Here is a 25,971-nt window from a genome sequence, read left to right on the forward strand (position 1 = left end):
GCTAAACAAACAACCGAACCAAACTCTAGTCAAACACACACACACACACTGATCCCAAAAGAAATAACTACAGAGTCAAGTTTTGAGAAGAACATGATAACAGACAAGAAGAGAGGAAGAAGAGGAAATGTTTCCAGCCTGATTATTTTATATGAAGTCATCAAACTAATTTCAGAATCTCTACATTTTTTCCAAGTGTATAGGGCGGTAGATTATTGCATTTTAATTATATTAGGATTATTAAAGATACATTTCAACTGCAGTGCATAGATAACAGAGTCATGTCTTACATTTGACATTAATATACTGCTGGATTTTAGTTGAATTTTAGACTTTTTTCTCTTCTTTTTTTCTTCAGGATTTTATGATGCTTAAAAAAAATAACTTGGCGTATTTGGGAAATCTAATATTTTTTGCTTTCCTAACATTAAACAGGTCATGTCACACTGCTCACTTTATTCTCTGTTCCATATGAACAATCCTTCAATATTGAAATAACGCCTCATGGAGCCATTATGACGTATTCCTTCACATAAGGTAATTTCTTTGCTCAGACTGCATCCAAGTAATTGTGCTAATTTGGTTATTTGTAAAACCATCTCTGTCAGCAGAGTATATGTAAAGTGATCATAAACTTGTATAAATGAACCCAGTAGTCCCACATAGTTACAAATTATTAATTTCTTTGTATTATATTAATACGTTAAATATTTTATACTATGGAAAATGTGCTACACATACATTTGAAGTTTATGTTCTCCCTGGGAGCAATGCTGGAAAATACATCACTGAATCCTCACATGCATATTAAAAATACATTTTGCTTCTTCTGTGACTTTCAGATTTTTGTCATTTATCTTGAGAGCTTAGAGTAAATAAGAGGCAAAAAACTGAGATAGAAGAATCGACAAAATAAAGTCTTGATGTTTATGGTCTGAAGTCAGCCACGGGATTCTATACTTTTACAATCCCCTGGGCATGAAAAGTTCACCAGCTGTGCGTTAGTAAACGCAAACATTGTTGTTTCAGGTTTTAACCTTATAGTGTCAATAAAAACACAATATGTGACCAGGAGGCATTGTTTATGAAAAAAAAAAAAAATTCTCGACAGTGATGCTTAAAATATTGTTATTTTTTAATAATGTGCCTTTTAGCTGAAATTAATTTGTTTAAATTCAGAGACCATAAAATCATTGATCTGATGTAAAATAATGCTTTTGGTGACAGTGGAGACTCTGATTAGTTAAAGCAACTGCTTTAATGGAAACAGGGAGATAAGGTTTCCCATAGAAAGTGTTAGCTTTTCCTTCCTCCCTCCACCATTCACATTCTTTTCCCTTCCTCCTCTTCTCTTTTCCTCTGGGCCTTTTCTCTTCTTTCTGCGTTTGGGGTTTGCTTTCCTCTTTAACCTCTTTTCTGGCTGTTTCCCTCTTTCATTTAGTTACATTAAAACTCCTTTTGGCAAAATCTCTCCTTTAGATACATCAGGGCCCTTGCATGAAATGCCTGGAAAATTAATTCCATGTACATTTTAGGAAATCTTGCTCACAGCTGCATTTTTCCATTAGAGATGGTTTCAAAGGCTACATTAAAAAAAGAAAGAAAGAAAGAAACCCACAGCCAAATGAGGCAAAGTTTAAGTGAGAAAACATGTGTGGGACATTAAGCCAAGTGACAGGAACAGGGTTACATTTTCAGAGAAGCATAGAAGTTCTGTAAATGCCTTTCAAATAAAACAAGAACATTTTTTGAACTTTAAAAATAAAAGTCAGATTGCCAACACAATAAAATTTACAAAAATAAAATTCACATTTGATTTGCAAGACAATTATAGCTCAAGTTCTTAAATGACTGGTAAACAGGAACCACATATATAAAAATAAATTTGAAACGTACCTGATGACCACAGGGAGAGAGAGGGAGATTTTCAACTGAAAACATTCCATCCGTTACATTTTTTGTTGGCTATGTGATAATAATAATTTTCTTACAGCCACAGTCTGCTAAAAATCCTGCTTTTTAATCAAACGTCCACTGATTTAACAGATCAATTTATGACATCTAGGACTAACTTGCATATTTTCTCTTTCCCTATTTTGGACAACAGACTTCTTTTTCTACCATTTTTTTAAGATGGCAAACATATGAAATTGATATAAATAATACAAAATTAGTAACAGTAAATGATTAAAATATTATCTAATCTTTAACCCCTTTCCCAGTACACAGATTGCCCTGAAATCTCCATGAACCTTTTGGGGAGGTCTGGGAAAGGACACCATGAGGGCTGCCTTCCCTCCTTGTGTCTATTGCATGTGTTTGAGAAGAAATCATAAAACAATAATTTACATTTCTTTACAGCTTCCCAAGTTTCAGAAGATTGTTTATACATATTTAGTGTAAACAAAAGGGACTATTCTGTCTGTTTAAATAGCTCAGAAAAAAAAAAGAGGGAATCTCTACATGAAAATCAAAAGGAGTTAAGAATTACTCTGACACTAAATTGTGTAGTCATTTTGGCTTTATGCAGATGAGTGTTGCTGTGATTCTGGGCCTCACAAGTCAATTGAGAAGGAATCAATGTAAAGTAATAATTTGATTTCCAAGGATCTCTGCTAATTCTGGAAAGGAACTCTCATGAGGATGTAATTGGAAATGATATTAAAAATAAAGTTTATACCTTTATGACCATTTTACTTTTCTGCTAGCCTAGGAGGTCAAATATGAAATATAACCTTTGTTTAGAGAAATCTCCACCCACCCCCTCTACCCCCAAGCTAATCAGTTTGAGGTGAAGTACTGAGTTAAAAGTAAGAAGGACCCATCTTCTTTCCAATAACCTGTGAACCTCTCTAATAACTGATGGTTAAGAGCTTATTTCCAATTCTGTTCTGGAATGTCTAAGGGGCTGAAGCAGTTTGGAACAGGTCCAAGTAACAACAACAACAACAACAAAAGTTATTTATAGCTTATAGCATGACTCTAAAATTCATTGCCCAAGCCCAGACAATCCTGAGAAGGAAGGGACTGCAGGGTGATGGAGACCTAATGAGGTAAACCTTCTTGCATGCAAAAGGTGGAAACATTAGAAAGCAGAAAGAAAATCCCTACTAAACAACAGCAACACACATAAAATGTGTACAGGATAAATGGTGAGTAATATCTGTTGACTGTGTTGGGAGGAGGCACACAATTTTGGGAGAAGACAATTTGGATGTGTCTACCTTTTTGTTCTTTATTTCTTTAACTTTAAAATTATTTCATCAAAGTAGTATGCAGTTCAAATAATCAAATAATGCTAAAAAAAAAAAAAACCCCAAAACAAAAAAACCATGATACTCTGACCTCTGACCTCTCCCTGCTTTACTTCATAACCAGGGCCAACTCCCTTAAACTCTTTGTGGTTAATATTTATCTCCATACCTCTAAATAATATATGTATCCTAGTTTTCACGGCTTGATGTTATCTATCGCTATCTAAATTAAGACTTAGTCCTTTCTTATGGTCCGCCTCTACTCTCCATATATGGATTTATCATAATATTTGGTTAAATTAAAATTCTAGTCCTTCTTTCCCTACATACCTTATGTATTATTTTATATATTTATAAATAGATTTTTAAGGTTTAATCAGATTCAGGTCGGACTTTTTTTTTTATAGTGAGATTATCTCACAGGTAATGTACCTCCATTAGGTATCATTATGAGTGCACAGACTTAAACATATTTTATATATTTCAGGTATCTTCAAGAATGTCATGGGATGCAATTAACACCATTTAAACTGTGAATAACTCTACAGAAAAAAGATCTGTTTTCTATTTTTTAAAAATTGCAAGGAAAGAAAAACTAAAAAAAAAAGAGAGAGAGAAGGCATGGAGGGGAAATCTAAGTTGCAAAGAATGATCATTTGGGTCCTGGTCTAAACAAAAATGTTATTAAAAAAGAAAAAGCTCTATAGGAAAATTAGAGAATGTATATGTTGGATGTGTAGCTAATGACATTAAGAAATTATTACTTACTTAGGGGAATAGAATGATGGGAGTGTGATTAAAGAGGTGATAATTTTCAAAGGATTGATAATTGTTGAAGTTGGGTAAAATGAACATGGAGATTTATTATACCATTCTTTCTAATTTTGCATCTGACATTTTTATAATAAAGCTTTAAAAATTCCTATTCTGTGCTTTTCTTATTGTGACTATATGAATATTGTTCACACTTGTGCCAAGTATTTTTATTTTATTTTCTTACTTGAACAACATTTTGTTGTTCCTAGAGTTAATATTGCTTCATTTTTGCATTTTCTTTGTTTTCTTTATAAAAAAGTTTATAGCTGTTTTTCCACACCATATAATAACTTTATTCATGTCTCTGCACATAATATTCCCACACAGTCAAACCTATTAGACAATTTATTGGTTCTTATTTCTTTTCCAAGAAGAATCCATACTGGAACTCCATCTTTTTGTTCTAATCTTTATTACTTGCTCACTGGGCATAATTAATAATTTTTATCCTAAGAAATCCCTTTGCCTTTCTCTTCTTTTGTATCCTGTATACTGCTTCTCTTTTTCTTTTCTCCCTTACTTTGGTGAAGCACATCCTTCAGAAGTCTTCTCAGAAGAGTGCATAAGAGACAATTTTTTGAGATGGTGTTTTTCTGAAAATGTCTTTATCACCACACTAGCCTGATAGTTTGACTTGGTACAGAATTCTAGATTGCCAATAATTTTCACTCATAATTGAAGCTATTGTTTTGCAGCTTCTGATGTATGTGAAAAGTTTAATGCCATCCTTATTCTTAATCCTTTGTATGTGACTTACTTTCCTTGAAAAAAGGGTTAGGACCTTTATGACCAGGGGTCTGGAAATTTGTAATTAAATACTTTGTTGTGTAATTATTATAATACCTTCTCCCATCTTTCTGAGTATATTGATTTTTTAGTTTCTTTGAAATTTTATGTTTCCTACATTTTAAAATGTTTTTTCCTTTACTTTTTTTAGTGTATCATTTTTATTGTCAAAGTCTTTCCTCAAATATCAGGTGATCTTTGGCTGCCTATTCATTCTTAGTGATAAGTTTCTGAAAAGGTAGTTAAGAAATATGTCTGTATGACTATAGCTTTTTAACTGGTAGGTTTCACTCTAGGTGGATTGAATATGACTGAATTTTTTTTAAAGATTTTACTCATTTATTTGATAGAGAGGGAGAGAGAGCATGAGCAGGGGGAGGGGCAGAAGGAAAGGGAGAAGCAAACTCCCCGCTGAGCAGGGAGCCTGATGTGGGGCTCAGTCCCAGGACCCTGGGATCATGACCTGAGCTGAAGGCAGAAGCTTAACTGACTGAGCCACCCAGGTGCCCCTAATTACAGAATTTTTTATTAGAGGACCCTAGATGTAAGAATGTGCAGGATTTTGGGAGACCTGAGATAATTGTTTCTCAGAGATGGGTATGTGTATCTCTTGCCAAGTCTTGGGAGTAGAGGTGGGAATAAAAGCCTGGTTGCCATCATTCTGGTAAGGAACACAGCTGGTAAAGAACATAGCTAGAGTTGATCACACTGCTTAATACACTAACTTTCATTTTATCCCATTGTCAATCCAGCATCTCACCCATACAGATAGTTCGCTATATTCTGTCGTTACACCTGCCTAGATTATTGATGACAGTCTACCCAGTGCAGTCGAAGGCAGACATACCACTCACTCGCTGGTAATCATTTTATCTCGGTATTCAAATTGCCATTATAACACACCTAGGAAAGAATAACCGTTTCTTTTCTGAACTAAACTTGCAAACATGAATCTATTAAGAGATGGCAAATATCACAAAGCTATAGAATTTAAAGGTTTTGTGGCACAGACTTTATTATATTATGAAACTCTGATCAAACAATGAATTCAAATAATATTCAACTCTATAATGGGTGAGCAATATTTGGTGGATTTAGATATTTTAAGGTATGTTTTCATATTGATGCCAATGATATCAAAATCAATATAGGGGCACCTGGGTGGCTTGTTCATCAAGCGTCTGCCTTCGGCTCAGGTCATGATCCCAAGGTCCTGGGATCGAGCCCCATGTCGGGCTCCCTGCTCAGCAGGAAGCTTGTTTCTCCCTCTCCCATTCCCCCTGCTTGTGTTCCTGCTCTATCTCTGTCTGTCAAATAAATAAATAAAATCTTTTAAAAAAATCAATATACTAATGGTATAGTAGTGAATGCACACACACACACACGTGCACACACACACACACACCCCTATATACATCTTAAAGATGGAAGGAAAAAAACAACTCTTACTTAATTGAAGTAAAGATTTCCTGTTTCTTACCTATATAATTCAATAGGATAGAAAATAATAGTGTAGAAATATAATAATCTTTATGATCTTTACCCATATCGGTACCCCTGTTAAAAAATATCTTTGTGGTCTGAATGAAATTAATCTGGTGAGCTCATCAACTTCTTCAGTATTTTCCCGTTGATGAAAAACAAATTTCTAGTTTCTGCTATAATCTGTAAACCAGCCTCCAAGTCTACATATATATATAAAAAATACACAATAGAATATATGTAATATGCATAATATAATATATAATGTATGTATATGTGTGTATGTATATATATGTGTGTGTGTGTGTATGTATATATATGTGTGTGTGTGTGATAATTTCTTACTCGTCCAACCTGATATTCTGCAGTCATCTTAAATCCAACTTGTTCAAAATGAATTTGTCATCATTTACAGAAACTAAGGTTCTTCTCCTACATTCCTTCTCAGATCTATGGTGTTACCATCACTCAGTCTTCCAAGCCAGAAACCTAGGACACAGAATTAATTCTCATTCAGACATCCTAACACACACTAGACACACACACACACAATTATTCATAAAAGCTGGCCTATTCTGTTTCAAAATTTCTCTCAGATTCAGCCCCTCCCTTCCAGAACCATTATTGTCATTATTCTTAACAAGACTCTTTACACAGACCTCCTTTTTAAACTCCTTTTATATCTTTAACACTGCCACCAGATTTACCTCTGGCCATAAATCTGCACGTGACAGTCCTCTTAATGTCTCAGTGACCACCCACCACCTAGAGAATACAAGCATACCCTATAAACCCCCTTGACCTGGCCTCAGTCTGTTCTACACCTGGTAACTTACTCTATAGGGACACAAACATAACCTTCTTCTTATGTGTCACACTTTTTAAGTATACAGTAATTTCCTGTTACCCAGTGCTGTTCTGTTATATCGAACTAGAATGTTTGCTTGCTCCCAATCCCCAGGTCTGGTACACTCTTGCTTAGTTCTGAAACCTGAAACAGCTGCTTTGCTTATCTCTTGTGGGTAGAATAAATCATTTTTTCATCCAATTATTTGTTCATACCTATGTCATCTTATTTATTATTTTTGACAGTAATTTACTTAAATTATCCATAATTCATATATACAACTGTTCTATAAATTTATCATAGCTCTTATATTTAAGGCTTTCAGATTGCATAAAATATCAAGATATAATTGAAATTCTATAAGATAAATAGGTACATAAAGCAATTCTACATAATTCTTTCAGGTCAATAGTCATTCCAGTGACCTTAGACAACATTCACTAGGTCCATGTTAGCTGTTAAGCTATATTGTTCTGAAATAATGGAAGTTTTGCTGAATAATTCAACTGACTCCAGTATGAGAAGGAATTTAAATAAAAACTAAAAATCAGAAGTAATTTTCATAAATGACATACCCATGAATTTTAAATCTTTGAAAGTAGAGTTGTTTTATTTTATAATCAAAATGTTTTTTTACGGTTATAGGAAAAATTACCTACTTTCTAATATTTAAAGTCTTACTTTTTTACTCTTTTCTCACTTCCACTCTGTTTTTCTAAATATAGAGGATTTTCTTTACTTGTTTCCAAAGAGAATGAAATGGTTTTCACATAGTGATCCCTATGTTTATGTTTAAAATACATCCTGTGAGATGTTGAAAATTCTATTCAAATGGAAAAACATACACTGATTCTCTACTTTTTGCCAGGTACTGAAGTAATATTCTAACTGCTTTGGAAAAGTGATAGGTAATATAAGTAAAATTCTCTGAATCCAGGGTCAAAGGATCTGAATTCAAACACAGGCTTCCTCATTACAAGCTGCATGAAACAAAGCAATTCACTAGAATGTACGTACTGGAAGACTTTCTCTGCTTTCATGATATTTTCTTGTTATCTTCCCTGTCTTGGCCGGGACAAATTTGGTTGGAAAAACAGAAATTTCAAATTGATTTAAGCAAAAGTTTGTATATTTTCCACAGTTCTATAGAGAAAACAGGAACCTCTATAGGTATTTTAACAGAAAGGAATTTAATACTGAAATTAAATGCCACTACAATCATGAGAAGTGTTAGAGGAGCTTTAATGAGGAGACTGCCAGTGGAACCATTGAGTGCAAAAATTAAAGCCAGAGATTTGATGTAGGGATCAAAAAGCCACACCACACCGCTTCTCAACACTCATGTCCCTAGACCTTGTTTGCCAGCAGAAACAGCAGAAGGGTGCTAGCATCCACCTCACTACCAGGTTCCAAATCTTGCACATCTATTTGGTATCCAGAACTAGCTGCAAGAGTCTACAAATGTAGAATCTGGCTTTCCAGACTCTGAGATTCAACAAGGCACATCCAAGGAGGCAAACAGAAGCGGAGCACCAATTAACCATATCCGGCCTAGAAAGTGTGGAGGGAGGGTGGTTTCTAAGGCTGTACAGAACATTGTGGCATTTCAGGATAAGAAATGAAGGAGATGTGGCTGGATGTATCTAGATGAGAACTGGAAAGGGAAAAATCAGTGAGTGACCCAAGGCTACTCATTGTTTTTCAACACTGTGCATGCTCATCCCCATTCTTCCTCTTCTACTTCTCCCTCTCCCTTGCTCTCCCCCCTTCTCCCTTTCCCTCTATCCTCCAGTCCCACCCCAAGTACACAGAGCTCTAGAGCATAAACTAAACACTTGGGGGATGTGGACAGGGATACGTGACGGTGAGGGAAGGAGGTAATGAATCTTAAAAGTGGAAGTGATTGAGCAGGTGGTAATCTTTTTTGTTTTCACATCTCAGTACCTGTCAAGGTATCCAAGACATAGGACATGTTCAATAGGTGTTGAATAACTAAACAGACAAATACATAGACTTTGCCTCAGTGTCCTCATATTGAAAGTGAAAATAATATCTTCTCAGTCCTTTTAGGATTGTTGTGAGGGTCAAACATGGTAATCAAGGCTTATCTAAATGTTATCCTTTTTGTGAGACATGCATCATTTTTATCACCAATTTCAAAATGTGAAAGTAGGGAAAAAGAACAAAAGTATTATTTGAATAGCATTTTTCTATATGCTTTGCTTTGGTTTGTATAGCTACATTATCTGACCCTGGCTCTCTGCTTCTCGGTAAGTACTAATTGAATGGAATCTACATGTGCATTCATGTATTTAGTAAATAGCATAGACGCATCCATCCATGAGACATTTTTATCATTGCTAATAACAATCCTTATTATTTTCTTTTGTGAAGTCATCTGATAATTGATTGAGTTTCCAACTGGGAAATTCAAGAACTAATCCAAGTGTCACTCTATGGAACAGCTACCCTATGGCTAGTACATTCTGTTCATTCTCAATAGACTTCAATTTATTCTAGAAATATGATTGCAGTACTTTCACGGGGCATTGAACTACAGATAAGACCATTGCAGCCATAAAGTTCTATACTTCTATTGGCTCTAAATGGCAATAGGTTTTAGTATAAAAACTGAAATCATTGTAAGACTAAATTAACCCACTCCACAGCTCTAAGTAAATATTTCTTAGGAACCAAATAAGAAAGGGAAAAGAAATAATGTTTATTGAAGGACTACCTTGATCATTTCATATATATTATTCTATTCCAACCTTTTACTGAACAGTAGGACTTATCTCAAGTAATTTAGGCAGACTCACCTGTGTTGTCTTATAAATATTAAATGAGTAGTATAGGGGCGCCTGGGTGGCTCAGTCATTGGGCATCTGCCTTCGGCTCAGGTCATGGTCCCAGGGTCCTGGGATCGAGCCCCGCATCAGGCTCTCTGCTCGGCAGGAAGCCAGCTTCTTCCTCTCCCTCTGCCCCTGCTTGTGTTCCCTCTCTTGCTGTGTCTCTCTCTGTCAAATAAATAAATAAAAAATCTTAAAAAAAAAAATGAGTAGTATATGCCAGGAAATATCCTTGGGACATAATGATAAGAAGGATAAAAGCAACTTGTGCCTTCAAGGAACTTATTACTTGAGAAGATTTATGAGTAAAAAACTAATTACAATTCACTAAAAAATGTGATATTAGTATGCTGTGGTAAAAACACAAAAGGACTCTTAATTCAGTCTCTGGTGGTCAGAAAAGATTTCTGGAGGAAGTAACAGCTAACCCGGGACCTGAAGATGAGGGTGTGAAGCAGAGTACAAGAAGTGAGCAACAGTGTGTGAGCCTTCTGTAGGATCCAGTCTGACATGTTGACGTGTTTTGATTTAATAAAAAGGGAAATGTAGGACTTTAAGTAGAGAGGGATGTTGCCAAATCTGCATTCTGGAAAGCTCAATCTAGCCATGTATGGAAAGACTGTAGGCCTACAAGAGTGAAGGTTGGACAGACCACTTGGAAGAAAGTCTTAGTAACAGATGTGAAGAGGATGGTGGCCTGTAGGCTGGGCAGAGCGAGTGGGGACTGGAAGAAGAAACATTTTAAATGTTTCAGTGGAAGCACCTTGTGATTCGTTAGAGGGTAAGGACGAAGGAGAAGTTATGGGTGACGCCTGTTTTTCTAGTTGGGACTGGACCACCAGAAGGATGAAGGTGCCATTCACTGAAACTGGGAAATAGGAAGAGAAGTAAAATTCTGGAAGAGATGATAAAGTCTGAGCATTTTGAGGGTAAAGTGCTGAGAAGCATCCGGGTGCAGATCCTTGTAGCACTTCTATTGGGCTCTGTAAGTAGGTCTGGGAGAACTCAGAGGGGGAGATCATAGAAGCCAGGAGATTAAGAGACACTACCTGGGGAGAGGAGGAGGAGTGCCTCTGAAGGACACCAATATTTGAGGGCACCAATGTCTAAGAAACAGGCAAAGGAGAGAAGTTTTCAAAGGAAACAGATAAGAAGGGGAAAAGAACAAGTAGGAAAACACCGGGTCGGGAAGCCAATGAAAAGGGGTGTTTCAAGAAGGAGTGAGTGGCTGACAATGTTAATGCTACCAAAGGAACAAATTTAATAAGCACTGGGAAGGTGCCTACAGTTCCTTGGGGCACCTTAAGAGGCAGAAGTTGGAAAATGCAGAAAAAGCAAGGAAAACAAGGCAGTGAGTATAGAAAGGCATTTTCATGAAGTTTGACTCAAAAGGGGAGTAGAATGATAGAGTGAGAATTGCAGGGGGCATTGGGTTGACAAAACCTCTTCCTACTTTTGTTTCCAAGGTGAAAGACACATGAGTAATTTTAAATATTGAAAAGGAAGAACCAAAATAGCAGAAACAGAAAGGTAGAAAGTGTAAGACAGAGAAGACACTCACCCTGAAGATGTAGGGGAGGAACCAGAGCTGGGTCAAAGTGTATCAGCCTCAGACCCATTCAGTTATGAACTTGACAAATATTTATTGAATGTTCGCTCAGTTCTGGAGATACAGAAGTGAAAGGACATAGAGGTGGGAAAAAAGTAAATAAATAAGTGTTGTGGAGGCAAAGGTGAAAAACAGAAACTGAAGTTGAACACGGTAAGAATGGGAGTTGATATTAAATAAGAAAGCATTAATTCTTTGGGAAGCATTGAATTTAATAGCATTTTCCAGCTAATTATCCATAACTGTGCTTTGTTTGTAAGCTTTCTCCAAAATCATTTCTGTGTCTTTATCACTTCCTATGCCCACTGAAGCGAAGGTCAGCCTGTTACCCCAAAAGTGTTTTCTTTTCTTGGCTTTCCACAAGACAGCTCACTTATTACAAGGCAGACTCACTACTCAGCTGGATTTTTTTCTCAAACGTCCACAGGGATGTGGCCAAGAGACTCATTGCAAATCACTAATATTACCAGATAAGGCAGTTATGAAGCTTAATAATAATCATAATGGGGGTCAGGTCACACCCTCTGCACCTGATGTAGTTCACCATTTAATTCAATTGAATCAGAATCTTTAATGAAATTGTCAGTTGATGCCGTGGAGGCTCAAACCAAAATAAAATAGAGTGCCCTTGTACAAAGAAGGAAACCACACACAGCTTTCTGCGCTAAAGAAGAAAGACTCTGAAACAGAGGAAAATAATGTGTGCTGGCTCTTTTCGCATTGCTGTTTAGGTCTGGCCCTCCAAGGACTCAGACTGACAATTTCATAAAATGTTCTGATTCAACTGCTCCTTTCAAAAACACTTCAAAGAATGGTGATGATGGATACCAATGGGATAAAAGGTTTCTTTCAGGGCTGTGTTAATTTATTTTAGACCAAAGAACAAATATCCCAATTGACAACGTAGGTGATTCAGTCCTCTGATTGTAGTGACAAACCTTGTAACAAGAATAGGTCAGGAGGAAGCTGGAAGAAATTCTTAATCAATTGTGCACCGACCTACATATGAAGTAAGTCTCTTAAGTCACTTGACTACAATGCGTGTTCTGACAGCCCCCAGAGAAAAGTCAATGCAAGTGAAGTCTGGGGAGGGAAATCAGGGGAATGAGAGCCTGTGGGTGCCTTTGCTCATCAGGCTGCTAATGACCTCTCTGTGGATGCAGGAGACAGACACGGAGGCAAAAGAGAACCAAAGATTATTTTGTCACAGTCAACTACCTCAAGTCTAGTTAGAAGATGTACTGGATTTGGAGTATGAGTTCTTGCATATGGATTCCAACATGACCCAGGAGAGGCTAGCTGTGAGGCTGACAGCAAATAACTTCGTTTCTCTGCGTTAAAATGGAGGCAATTTCTTGAGAGAAAATGAGAGCTATTGGATGCCTTAAATGAGATAATCTATGTAAAAGCACTTTGTAAACCCTAAAATGCCTCACAAGTTAAAATTTTCTTGTAATTATGTGTTTAAGAATTAAACATGTAATAATATAGTAGAACTTTAGAAAATCACATGATAAAAGGAAGTAGCAAAAATGTCACCAAAACATCTGAATGGTGACAAGCATGAATTCAAATAAGCTGAATGAAAATCAAACTCATGAAAACATTGGTAGCAATCCAGAACCTGAGGCTGTGGTGTATTTTAAAAGATCAAGTAGAATGAAAAGGATAGGAAAGAAAAAATAAAGCCACGGCCTTGTCATGCTTTCACCATGACTCAGTAAGGCATTTTGAAAAAGAATCCAAAGCAAACTGCTGATGACCATGCTGACGTTGAGTTTCCCCACTCCAGGGGCAAGGATGATAAATTGTTCTTTCTATTCTACTTAATTTAAGTGCAACTTTCACCCCCACTTACGTAACACTGGTGCTATAAAGATATGTTCAATCTCACTCATAGTAAGGGTTGCAAATTAACATCACACCATATCAGCAAAAGTCACCACCCATCATATCAGCAAAAATTCAAATTTCAATGAACATTGTGTGTTGGCAATGAAGGGAAGACATAGGCACCTCTATATATTGCTGGTGATACCTATCGGAAGTACAAGTTCAGGGGTGCCTGGCTGGCTCAGATAGAAGAGTACATGACTCTTGATCTCGGGATCGGGGGTTCGATCCCCATGTGGGTGTAAAGATTAAATAAATAAATAAATAAATAAATAGTTTAAAAATCTCATGACAGGATAATTATAAATTTTTAAAGGAAGCACAAGCTCATTGACCAAACAATCCCACAGCTAAGAATTTATCTTAGCTTTTACATGGATGAGATGATGAAATGGCATATGCACAAAGCTCTTCATTGCAGCATTGTTACAGAAAAATATTGGAGAAAAAATTTGAATGTCTGTCTATGAGGTTGGTAAAATGAATTATGGAATATCAATACAATGAAAACTGTGTACCTCTATAAAATAATGAAGAAAGTCTTCATGTATTTCTATGGAAAGATTGCAGTGTGTGAAAAAAGGGGAGCATGATAAATATATGTTCATATTTACATTTGCATATATGCTAAAATCTCTGGAAACACACACAAGAAACTAGTAACACTGTCTATACTGGAAGATGTTTGTGAACTGGACAATGGTAGAAGGGAGACTTTTTACTTTTACACTTTCTAGGCTTTAAAACACCTAAATATATGATTATTTCAAAACTTAGATTTGTTAATTAATTTTGAAAGATGTTATTTGTTTGGGAATCTGTTTTCCCCACCAGATCGTGGACTATGACTTGTTCATAGCACAGCACACAGCACTCATTTGACAAATGCTTACTCAGTAGACACTGAACAATAAAATGCTATAGATTAAACTCTTTTGAAGGAAGGGCAAACATCCTGCCTTGGTTTCCAAACAGAGTTATTTATGCGATGAGAGTGAGTGACGTTTAGTGGAAAGGACATAGAGGAATAGCAGAAAAGTGACTGAGGAGGAAATGGATTTCAATACAAAAACCTTAGTTCTAGATGTCATTCATTTTCTAATTCTTTCCAGAGCTTGCCTGCCAATGCTGGGATGGGTGAACTGAGGAAGAACACTTCAAAATGTACTTTGAAGAGAGAGAGAGAGAGAAACAGAAAGAGAAATTCAAGCGAAGTTTCAAGTAGAGCCGCTGCTTCTTACCTCTTAAGGATCAAGGTGGTTGGGATTTTCTAAACTTTGTGGATCTTTAGATTACTACTGCCCCCATCACCACAAGTTTCCCCAGTGCTGTCTAGGAAAGCCTGTTGGGTATGCTCTCAGATTATTCACCTGTGTTTGCTCAACAACAGCATAGAGTGGCAGTAAAATTGGAAACCATTTAGATGCCCAAGTCAGAAGAATGGATAAGTAATTTACTTATATTACATACGTGTGTGTGCATGGGTGCAATAAAAAATAATTAACTGTGACTATATGTAACAATGCACAGTAATCTTAGTGATATAATACAGTATCAAGTACAAAAAACAATTCCCAGAAGACTACATACAGCTCAATGCCCTTTGTATAATTTTCCAAATTAAAGAAAGCTAAGTAGTGTATCGATCAGCCATAGATGTATCATAAAACCATGAGGAAGAAAGCTGCTGATAAAGAGAGTGATAAACACGGAATTCAAGACGGCAACCACAGCTAGGGAGGTAGGAGAGAATGAGATGAGGGGAAGCACCCAGGGAGATGTAAGTCATTGTTAACATTCAAGTTCTTGGTCTGGATAGTGAGTTTGTGGTTGCTCCTCAAGCTTTTTTGTTTTGTTTTGTTTTGTTTTTGTTTTTGTTTTGCTCCTCATGTTTTTAATAAGGGCACTCATAACTAAACACACGAGTGAGAAAAATAAGAATGAAACTTCTTTGTAATAGAATCATTTTGAATTTGTTTTCTAAAAGTATGGTGTGTATTTTTGTAAGCTTTTACTTTGTGTGAATATTTACTTTTAATTAAAAATTTATACTGGTGGTAGAGTTAATATACTGATAATCTTTATTTCCAACTAACACACTCTCTGAGACTGAAATTGTAATTAATTTAAAATGAAATATTTTCGGGGCGCCTGGGTGGCTCAGTTGTTAAGCGTCTGCCTTCGACTCGGGTCATGATCCCAGGATCCTGGGCTCGAGCCCCGCATTAGGCTCCCTGATCGGCGGGAAGCCTGCTTCTCCCTCTGTCACTCCCCCTGCTTGTGTTCCCTTTCTCGCTGTGTCTCTCTCTGTCAAATAAATAAATAAAATCTTAAAAAAATAAAAAATAAAAAATAAATAAAATGAAATATTTTCAACTTCACAATCTGAAAAATCATTTTGATAATGAGTTAGTGACATGAAAAACAATTTTCTGGAATAGCTTTGAATTCTGGCATCCTCTGGAAGTCTAAGTAAAACTGAGTTACATCTTCATGAGCCACTATATGAATGAAATATGACTCCTTCTCCCTGTCTTGACTTCTTTGTGGTCTTATTCTTTCACTTGCTTATTTTCTCTAAGAGAAATAGAATAAAACTAATAACCATTTACCCTTGTAGAGAGTTTACAGTTTATAAGAGCTTAATTTGCTCTCACATGTTTATCTTAACAACCCTGTGAAGTATGCAGGGCAAAGACCTTAAAACAAGACTATAGATCGTTCTTACAATATAAAACATTGGTCCCAAGCATGGCTTGTACACCGGTGATTGAACACAAGACATATTTCAAAGTATGTGTACATTGTTTAATCTTAATATTCCTGTGCAAAGTTTTAATATTTGCCTATTGTTTTACCTTCATATTAATCTGAACCTTCTGTTTATGCAAATAATGGGGTTTTTAAACTTACATTAGTGTATAAAGTTGCCTTTTTAAATAAATATATTTTAATAAAAATGAATTTATTTAAAGAGAACTCTTTTTTTTTAAAGATTTTATTTATTTATTTGACAGAGAGAATGAGAGAGAGAGCACATGAGAGGGGGGAGGGTCAGAGGGAGAAGCAGACTCCCCGCTGAGCAGGGAGCCCGATGCGGAACTCGATCCAGGGACTCCAGGATCATGACCTGAGCCGAAGGCAGTCGCTTAACCAACTGAGTCACCCAGGCGCCCTAAAGAGAACTCTTAAGCAGATAATAGCACAGGTATTATTTAGAGCTGATGAAGTTATGAAGATGATGTGCGAATAATTGAAATGTAGAAAATCCCATCCGGGCATGTAATAATATTTGATAACATTTATATCAAAAAAGGGGAAAATATCCATGTTTCTTCCTAGTTCTTCCTAGTTCACCTACAACTAAATTAACTTGACAAACTTACTTGTTGGGGGGATGATTATTGTTTTCCTATGTTCCACCTTGAGGAGCTAGGTACAAGAGAAATAATAGTGAAAACAGTAATTAATTAATTAATTAATTAATTAATTAAAAATAAAATAAAATAAAAATCTTGTTAAAAAATGAAAAGTCCATATCCTCCTAGAACTTACAGTCAAAGGAAAGGTGAGCAGGTAATTTGGTGTCAACAGAGGAGTAAAGCTACAACCCTACAAGAGGAGATGGCCCATTGTTTGAATACCAGCAAAAGCTTCCTGGAGGAGTTGACATCTAAACGGAAGAATGTTTAAGAAGGCACCAGGGGAAGGATGTTCAGGGAGAATGAGATAGCATGTACAAATACTTGGAGGAGAGAGGGTATATGGTGTTCAGTGGGGTCCAAGTAGATTAGGAAGACAGGATTAAACCCAGGGAAGAAATTAGGGATATTGAGAAATAAGGCTAAAGAAAAAAAGCAAGTACGAGACCACAAGGGAAATTGTCATCTTTGCATATCAGAGATGCACTGGCAAGCAACAGAAATCAACCCAGGATCACATAAAAAGAAAAGATTTTTTGGAAAACTATTGGGCAGAAGCAATGTGTTGTTTCCTACCAGCAGCACACACTGGGGGCTTTCCCAAAATAAAAGAGGGGATCAGATGTAGACATAAAAGCAATAAGACTAAAAAAGAGAGAATAACAAAAACATGTTCTGAAGAACTTGAATTTCGTTGTGTAGATAACCAGGAGTCATAAAAGGGATTGACATCTTCCAATTTGTATTATTTATCTAAAGATGATTCTTGCAGTGGTAGGAATGAGTTGGAGTTAGGGAGAGGAGATTGAGAGCTGCTACAGGGGTGTATAACAGAGAGACGAGTGGGACGTGGTAGTGGGAGACGAGGAGAATGGGAAAGCACAAATTTGGGAAGCCAGATTGATCAGAATGGTGGCAGAGAACTAGAACTCTCCCGTGCTGTGCTGTTGCAGACATGGATTTCTGGATACTTTGAAAAGTCATGGCTTCAGTGGCTTGTCTTTTGTGAAGAGGAAGAAGAAAAATCACAGATGGGTATGGATTTGGAGAGTGGAGAGTGAGCTGCTGCCTCCTCCTGCAGATCCCTGTATGGTCCCAGAGTCCATAAAACAGAACTGCCCACCACACATATTCTAACAGGGAAGAAGCCGTCTATTTTATTTCTGAACATCTCTGTTTGGCCACAATGCCTAACCTTAACTGTCCCCCATAATGGGATGTAAATTTATTAACACCCTTTCATCGCTTGCCTGCAACTATATATTTTGGCTGCCTTCCAAGTCTTTAATTCCTTTATTGATGCAATTTATGATGATTGTTGCTTCTGTTTAAAAGCTTCTTGCAATCTCTGAGTTTTTGGAGGTCTATCTGTTTCTCCCATCCATGCTTTCATTAAAATTGATTTTTCTCAGCTTCTCTCGTATTTCTATATGAGACAAAGAATTTTAGATAAATGCCACAACCCAAACACCAGAGGTAAAGATGGAGAACAATCAAGACCTGAGTAATGTTATTTTAATTGCAATTTAAAGCCAAAAGGCAAAGACTTAGTAAAGAGCTGTTTTCATTACAGTTGTTCCATGCATGAAACGAACCATTACACATTGGAAAAGAAGAAATCATTCCAGAGTGGCTTAGTTATAACAAACAAAATGAGTTCCAACAAGCTGTTTTTAGTCCCATGGCCAAAAACTGCATTCTGCTGGTATTTAGGATTTTTTTCTAATGTGGCATTATATTTTGAAATGTTATTTCAATTCATACTTTCTTGGTATAACATATTTGCATTGAATAATGAGAGAAATGACCAGCTGGTCACTAGCAGTTACAAAGCCCTTTATTGGAGGCAGCAGATGATGGCAGATGGCAATGTTAGGTTCAAGTCTCAGTAAGAATAGATTTGCAGTACTTTGTTGATGTGACATACCCAACCTTTCTCTGAATCTATAAGAATGACGGCAGGGTGGTTTATTGAGATACACATTTACATTTTGTTCGCACCGTATTTTTCCTTCCCTCATTAAAATGGGGGAAGGCCTTTGGGTTTACTGTATATGGGTTCCAAGGCCAAAGGCAGATATTATTCAAAGACAATCCCTCTTATTCACTTGTTCTTGAAAGCCTGAATTAAGGAAATGAATGAGAGGAGAAAGGGGAAAGAAGGTCTTTGGGATTGGAAAACTGGAAGAGAGTTTCCATATATTTGATAGGGGAGATTCTGCAAGCTTGGGAACAGGAGGTCAGTACTTGATGGAGTAACAGAATTGGCCCTGACTCCTCCACAAACCACATGGCGCAACTTGAGAGGCTATGCACCAGGCACCAAGACTGTCACTTCTGTGCCTGAGTTTAGCAAAGGTGTAACAGGGCCACTCAGGTTTAAGGGAACCATAGAGAAGTACAGTCCTGCCTTTAAATGGTTATGAAACTTGAATAATACAGTTATTGTAATCATCATATGGAAGATAAGAAACTCCTTCCATGTCTCAGAAACTATCTTAACCCCTATTCTCTTGTGTGACTTTGGAAGTGTAGGGCCAGGACACCTCCCCCTCCGCCCCCTCGCCAGGCCCATCCTATACCCTTGTGACTGGTAATGAATTTCTCACCATCTTGATAATTAAAGATTTGGAATCTGGTTAAAATTATAATGAGATATTTCTTGCACTGGAGTACAGTAGATGAAAATTCAAACCCTTCATAAATAATTACATGAGAAGAAAATTATTTAAGGTAGAATAATATAAAATAAAGGGTTTTGAAGATATGATTCTATTTCACTCTGCACTTTAATTATTATAATAATTATGAGAAATAAGAATAGTGGATAAGCACAGATGGGAGGGCTAGTGCGGGGTGAGATTGTTTCCTGAGAAGTAGATTCATGTCCTTAACCAGTAATCCACTACTGTTTTATAAACAACGTTCCTAGGAAACTTTTCATTGCTGTCCTTAGTCCTTCATGGACATAGGGATAAATCCCAGCTCTTCACAGTCCAGTGTGTCACAATCCTTCACAAACCAGCATGACACCTCACCCTTCTCTTCACCTGGCTAAATGATCCCAGTTCTATTAGCTTTATCTTCCAATGTCAAGTTTCAAGGGTTTTGCTCTTTGCTCTCTTTAAAAGCACTTCTGTTTTCATATCCCATCGGCCATGTGCCTGAGATCATTAAAGCCACTGTGGCGTAATGATAAGAACCAGGAAACAATCCTGAAGCTGAATCTATGCAGGATCTTCAGAGGTAGCTGGAGCTTGTTCATGTCCAGGTCTGCCACTTCGCAGCTGTGTAACTTGGGCCAGTCCTTCAAACTTTCCATGCCTCAGTGTCCACACTGGTATTAATCATGTTTTTAAAATTTTCTGTATCTTATGATGTTTTGACATTTGGGGGGACTTAGAGACCTGATAGTCCCAGAGCTAGTTAATTCCTAAAGATAATAAACCACTTGTTTCTGCAGCATGCCTTTCAAATGCAAAATAACCAATACTGAGTCTGTATTCCCAACCCCCTCTTTACTTAACACACACACCAAGCCACTATTATCCCTGCCCTAAGTCACCCCTAGTAGGTATCAGACAACTAGAGACAACCCCTATAAACCAAAGCCTACTGAAATTACTCAAATTACCAAATTCTGCCCTGCCTTGTCTTTCCCATGGAAGCCCCAGTAAAGGGTTTGTCCTTGGTTTTCCTTTGTTCCTGCTTCTGCTTCCTGACCAAATCTGATGCTTCTCCCATGGCCCTGTGTGGCATGGCATGCCCCCTTCTCTTGGGAAATGTAAGTAATAAACTCTTTTTTTCAGTGACATTGACCTGTCTGTGTTACTGCTCAGTCACCTCCATAAATTAAAATCCCATGGATACAAATGAGACAATATTGAAAAATCAGGACAATGGTAATAGGTTGCCATAAGGATTAAAAGACCCAACAATGTGCACATGTATATAAAGTCTTATGAACATCACTCCACGCACAGTAAGTGCTTAATTGAGAGTATCATTTTTAATAAACTTTAACAAACAATTGTTGAGAACTAATCTCTTTACCTCACTTCCTTTACCTGCTAAGGGGATATGATGACAGTATGTCAACAGCAAAGGAATGTCTTGATGATTAATCTTGACTTTAAAAAAAAATGAAGTGACTATATTCATATACAGTATTGCCTCAGAAAATTTCAATAATAATGACTGCATTATAATCTTAAAAACAAAGTATGTTGCTTTTAGGGCAATCTTATTGATCTAGTGATATCAATAAACAACTTCTAAATGACTGGATGATTAAGGTCAATTTAAAGATATTTTTATTTTCAGTAATATTGTTCCTACTAGACGGTTTCCCCAGGGGACTCCCAGCTGCTGCTAATTCCAAATCTTCCCTCACTGGGAAGGAAAGAAGCATGGAGCAAACATGCCCACAGTGGGAATGACAGTCACATCCCCTGCTTTGTTTTCAAGAAGGCTCAGCCACATTTCTGAATTACATCCAAATCAGTACCATATTTTCTGCATATTTTCTCACGTTCAGTATGAACCACAAATGCTGGCCTGGGGCACTACACTCAAAGGCTACTCTTGACTGTGTTCTCTGTCTAACCTGGGGCCCCGAAGCCCACCCTGGCTTCTGAAATGATCCCAAAGCCTTCAGTTTAAAATGATGTAATAATGCACATGCACAACAGGAAACTGATTTATGGATAAGGAAAGGGTTTTTCTGCTAAGATAGTAACAGTGACGTAAAACTTTTCATGTTAACACCAAACATTCATTTCCTTGCTCCACAGAAAGGTGGTACAGTTTCGTAAGCACTTCGGCATGCACCATAACCACCTGGAGGGCTTGTCAAATGCAGACTGGGTGACCTCTGCTTCTAAAAAGATGGAGTAGACACTTTCCCCTATTCCTTCCACTAAGTGCAACTAAAAACACTGGACATCGTGTGTGTGTGTGTGTGTATGTGTGTGTATGTGTATGTGACACAAGAAGGCTCTGAAAGGTGGAGGGAAGAAGGCAAACTGACTAGGACTTTGAGACCCAAGGAAGGACACAATGAATTCCCTGAGTTTTCTTTTTTGCCTCATACATCCCAGACTTGGAGTGAAAGAAATGAGCAATCAGGAAATGCCAAGGGTCCCAGACCAAAGAAAAAAACCTACCAACCAATCAACCAACCAAACAAACAAAACACAACACAAAACAAAACACCTTGACAAAAGAACTCAGAAAGGGGCAGCCAGCAAGACAGAAACCTTTAGAAAATAACAGCTCTACTCCAAAACACCAAAAACTGTGGCCACAACTTCACCTGACCAAGCAAAGGCTGAGTGGGGAACCTAGACTTCCATCCTAGTGAGGTTGTAATGAAATGCCCCAAGTCCCCTGCTGGGGTGGTGTTAAAGAAGGCTAAGCAGGGAGCCAGAAATTTCTTTCCCTTCAGTCATTAATGAGCTCCTGCCCTATGTCAGTGGAGACTCTGTGGGGAGCCTGGACTTCCATCCCCACCTAACAATAATGAGGTACTCTTCTCTCTCCTCACTGACATGGTATCAGAGGAGGCCTAGTGGAGAGTTAGGATCTTTACCTAATACTCAGCGGTAATGAGGTCATTCTCACTACAGTATCAGTGGAGACCATGTGAGCTCAAACTCCCACCCCCACCTGGGACTAGGAGCCCCCATTCCCCTGAGTGTCAGTGCAGACCAAGTAGAGAAGCTGGACTTTTATTTCCATCTGGCAGTAATAAGGTGACACATTGCCCCACATTTCCCTGCCAGAGCAGTGTCAGAGAAAGCCAACTAAACCAAAAGTTTTATATAAGATCCAGAGTCTCTTAACATAATAAAAAAATGTCCAATTTCAATTGAAAATTTCCCATCATACCTATAATCAGGAAAACCTTCAACTAAATGGAAAAAAAAAAAAGACAATCAATAGATGCCAATCTCAAGATGATGGGCAAGTTGAAATTATTGGACAAAGATTTTAAGGCAGTTATCACAAGAATGCTTCAATGAATAATAAAGAATATGCTTGAGATAATAACAAATGATAAAATCAAAAGCCTCAGCAAGAAATAGAAAGTCTCAGCAAAATAATAAAAGGTATAAAGAAAACCAAATGGAAATTTTAGAAATAGAAAATATAATAGCTGAAATTTTCAAAGTTCAAGGATGGGATCAACAGTAGAATGGAGAGGATAGGTGAAAGAACTGGAAAACAGGGTGATAGAAATTACCCAGTGTGAAGCAACAAGAGAAACTCCCCCCTCCTCCACCACCAAATAGGCCTCAGGAAACACAGAACTATATAAAGAGATCTAACATTTGCATCATTGGAGTCCCAGTGGAGAGGAGAAACAAGAAGGAGCTAAAAAAGTTCTCAAAGATATAATAGCTGAAAACTTCTCCAATTTGGCAAGAATTCCAAACAAGATAAACCCAAAGACATCAATGCTGAGACACATCATAATTAAATTTCTGAAAACAAAGGTCAAAGAAAAATATTTTGATAGTAGCTACGGAATAATGAGATCTTACTTATGAGGGTAAGACAATTCAAATAACTGCAAATTTCTCATCAGAAACCATGGAGTCCAGAAGAAATAGTGCAATATTTTTCAAGTATTGGGAAAAAAAGAGAAATATCAACTCAGAATCCTATACCCAGAGGAAATATCCTTCAGGAAATAAAGGAAAATCAAGACATTCTCAGACAAGAGAAAACTAAGAGAATTTATTCCAAGCAGATGTACAAAGAATGGCTAAAAGAAGTTCTCTAAAAAAGGAAAACTAGTAAAAGAAGGAAATTTGGAACATCAGGAAGAGAAAAAGAACATGGTAAGCAAAATTATGGATAAACACAGTAGGCTTTTCTTTTCATCTCAGAGTTTTAAAATTATGTTTGATGGTTGAAACAAAAATTATAACACTTGATTATTATACATGTGATTCTAAATGTATGTAGAAGAAATACTTAAGACAATTATATTGTAAGTAGGAAGGTAAAAGGACATAGGAAGGTACATTTCTATACTTTAACTGTTAAAATGATGCCAAGACTTTGATAAGTTATGTAAAATGACACAGTCACTCTGGAAAGTAGTTTAGAAATTCCTTTAAAAACTCATTATGCAACTACCATACAAGGCAACAACTATACCGCTAGGTATTTATCTCAGAGAAATGAAGACTTATAATTTATATTAGCTTTAATTGCAATAGTCAGAAAAGAAAATGCAGATGTCCTTAATGTCTGAGTATAACCATGCATAAACTGTAAATTGTGGATCCTTCCATACCATGACTCTTCTCAGCAATAAAAGGGGATAAACTATTGATACAGCAACCTCCAGAGAATAAATTTTAGTGATATTAAAACAAAAATTGCAAATGGTTACATACTGTCTGATTCCACTTATACAACAGTATTTGGGAAATGACAAATTACAGAAATTGAGAACAGATTAGTGGCTGCCAGGAGGTAAGCAGAGGATGAGAGCAGAAAGGAAGTGGGTATGGCTATAAAAGGGCAACAGGAGGATCCTTGTGGGGACACAGATGTCTGTATCGCTACTGCATCCCTGTCAGTATCCTGGTTGTGATGTTGTACTACATCTTTGCAAAATGTTTTCATTGGGGAAATTGAATAAAGGACATGGGGGATCTTTGTACTATTTCATACAAGTGTATGTGAAACTACAATTACTCCCAATAAAATGTTTAATTAGCCCAGATTTCCGGGTTCCACCACCAGAGTTTATGTTTCAGTAAGTCTAGGGTAGGGCCTGGTATTCCACATTTCTAAGAAGTTCCCAGGTGATACCAGCACTGCTAGTTGGGCCCACACTTTGAGAACCACAATCATAGAGAAAGGGGAATTTTTGTTACCAGTGAGAAGCCCACAGGAGACGGTCTACCCAGAAGCTCTTTCTTCCCATCCTCAACAGAAATGGCAATATAAATAACACCTTCTAGGGTGCTAAGTCCAGAAGCAAGAGATAGAAGAGTAATTAGAGAGAAACCTGTCTTATGACTACATCTGTTCTAGCCTTAGGATCAATGTGGAAGACCAGCGTGCTGTCATAGTGGTCAGCAAGCTCGGAACAATGTGACCAGAGAAGCCACTGGCTCTGAGTCATGGTGGTGCTTTTTAACATTAGTGGTCCCTAATCCTGGCTCAGAACTAGAAACACTTGTAAAAACACAGCTTTCTGGATCCCACCGCAGAAACAATGGAATGGGAATCTCTTCTCGGAGGGCCCGAAATTCTATACCTTCCACCAGGTGAGATATGCATGGTAAAGTTGGAGAAACACTGGGTTGGAGAAACACTGGGTCACAGACTTGTGATGCAGATGAAAAAAACCTGGAAAAGAGCACAGAATAAGCTGCCAGTATAGACAGATATGGGGTGCCGGGGCCTCTAGGCAAGAGGTAAGACCTTTCCTGCCTTCCAGACAGGAGGGCTTCTCCTTCAGCAGTTTTATTAGCTGCCATTCATGGAGCACTGTCTCTGTAGGAGGCATGACACTAAGAACATTATAGACGTTCTCTAATTGGATCCTCACCATGGTCGATCAAAACAATTATTATTACCCTCATGTTATATATGAGGAACCCAAGGTCCAGAGAAGTTAACTGCTCAACGTCATATAGCTGATAAGTCATCAAGCAGGGCTTCTAACTTGGGTCTTTCTTCTGGGCCAGCTCAACTTCAAAACATAGTTTAAATCCTGGTACCACTTGGGTTCTCCGGTACAGTATATAAGAATGAAAATGTTAGGAGCAGAAGATAGAGGAAAGGTGAATCATAACAGCAGCAAAACAGCAGAGGCAGCAGCTAAAGTGATGTGGGGAAGCAGGTAACAGAGTCAAGGAGAGGGGACACAGCCTAGAGGGAGGGCTGGTTGAAAGAGGGAGGGAGGTGGGGTGAGGGAGAGAAGAGGCTGAGGTGGGCAGAGAGAGGGTGCTGTGGGATGATGTAACACCTCTAATATTATGAAATT

The sequence above is a fragment of the Mirounga leonina genome, unplaced genomic scaffold (assembly GCF_011800145.1).
Source record: "Mirounga leonina isolate KUSES-001 unplaced genomic scaffold, KU_Mleo_1.0 Mir_126, whole genome shotgun sequence".
NCBI classification, from domain to species: domain Eukaryota; kingdom Metazoa; phylum Chordata; class Mammalia; order Carnivora; family Phocidae; genus Mirounga; species Mirounga leonina.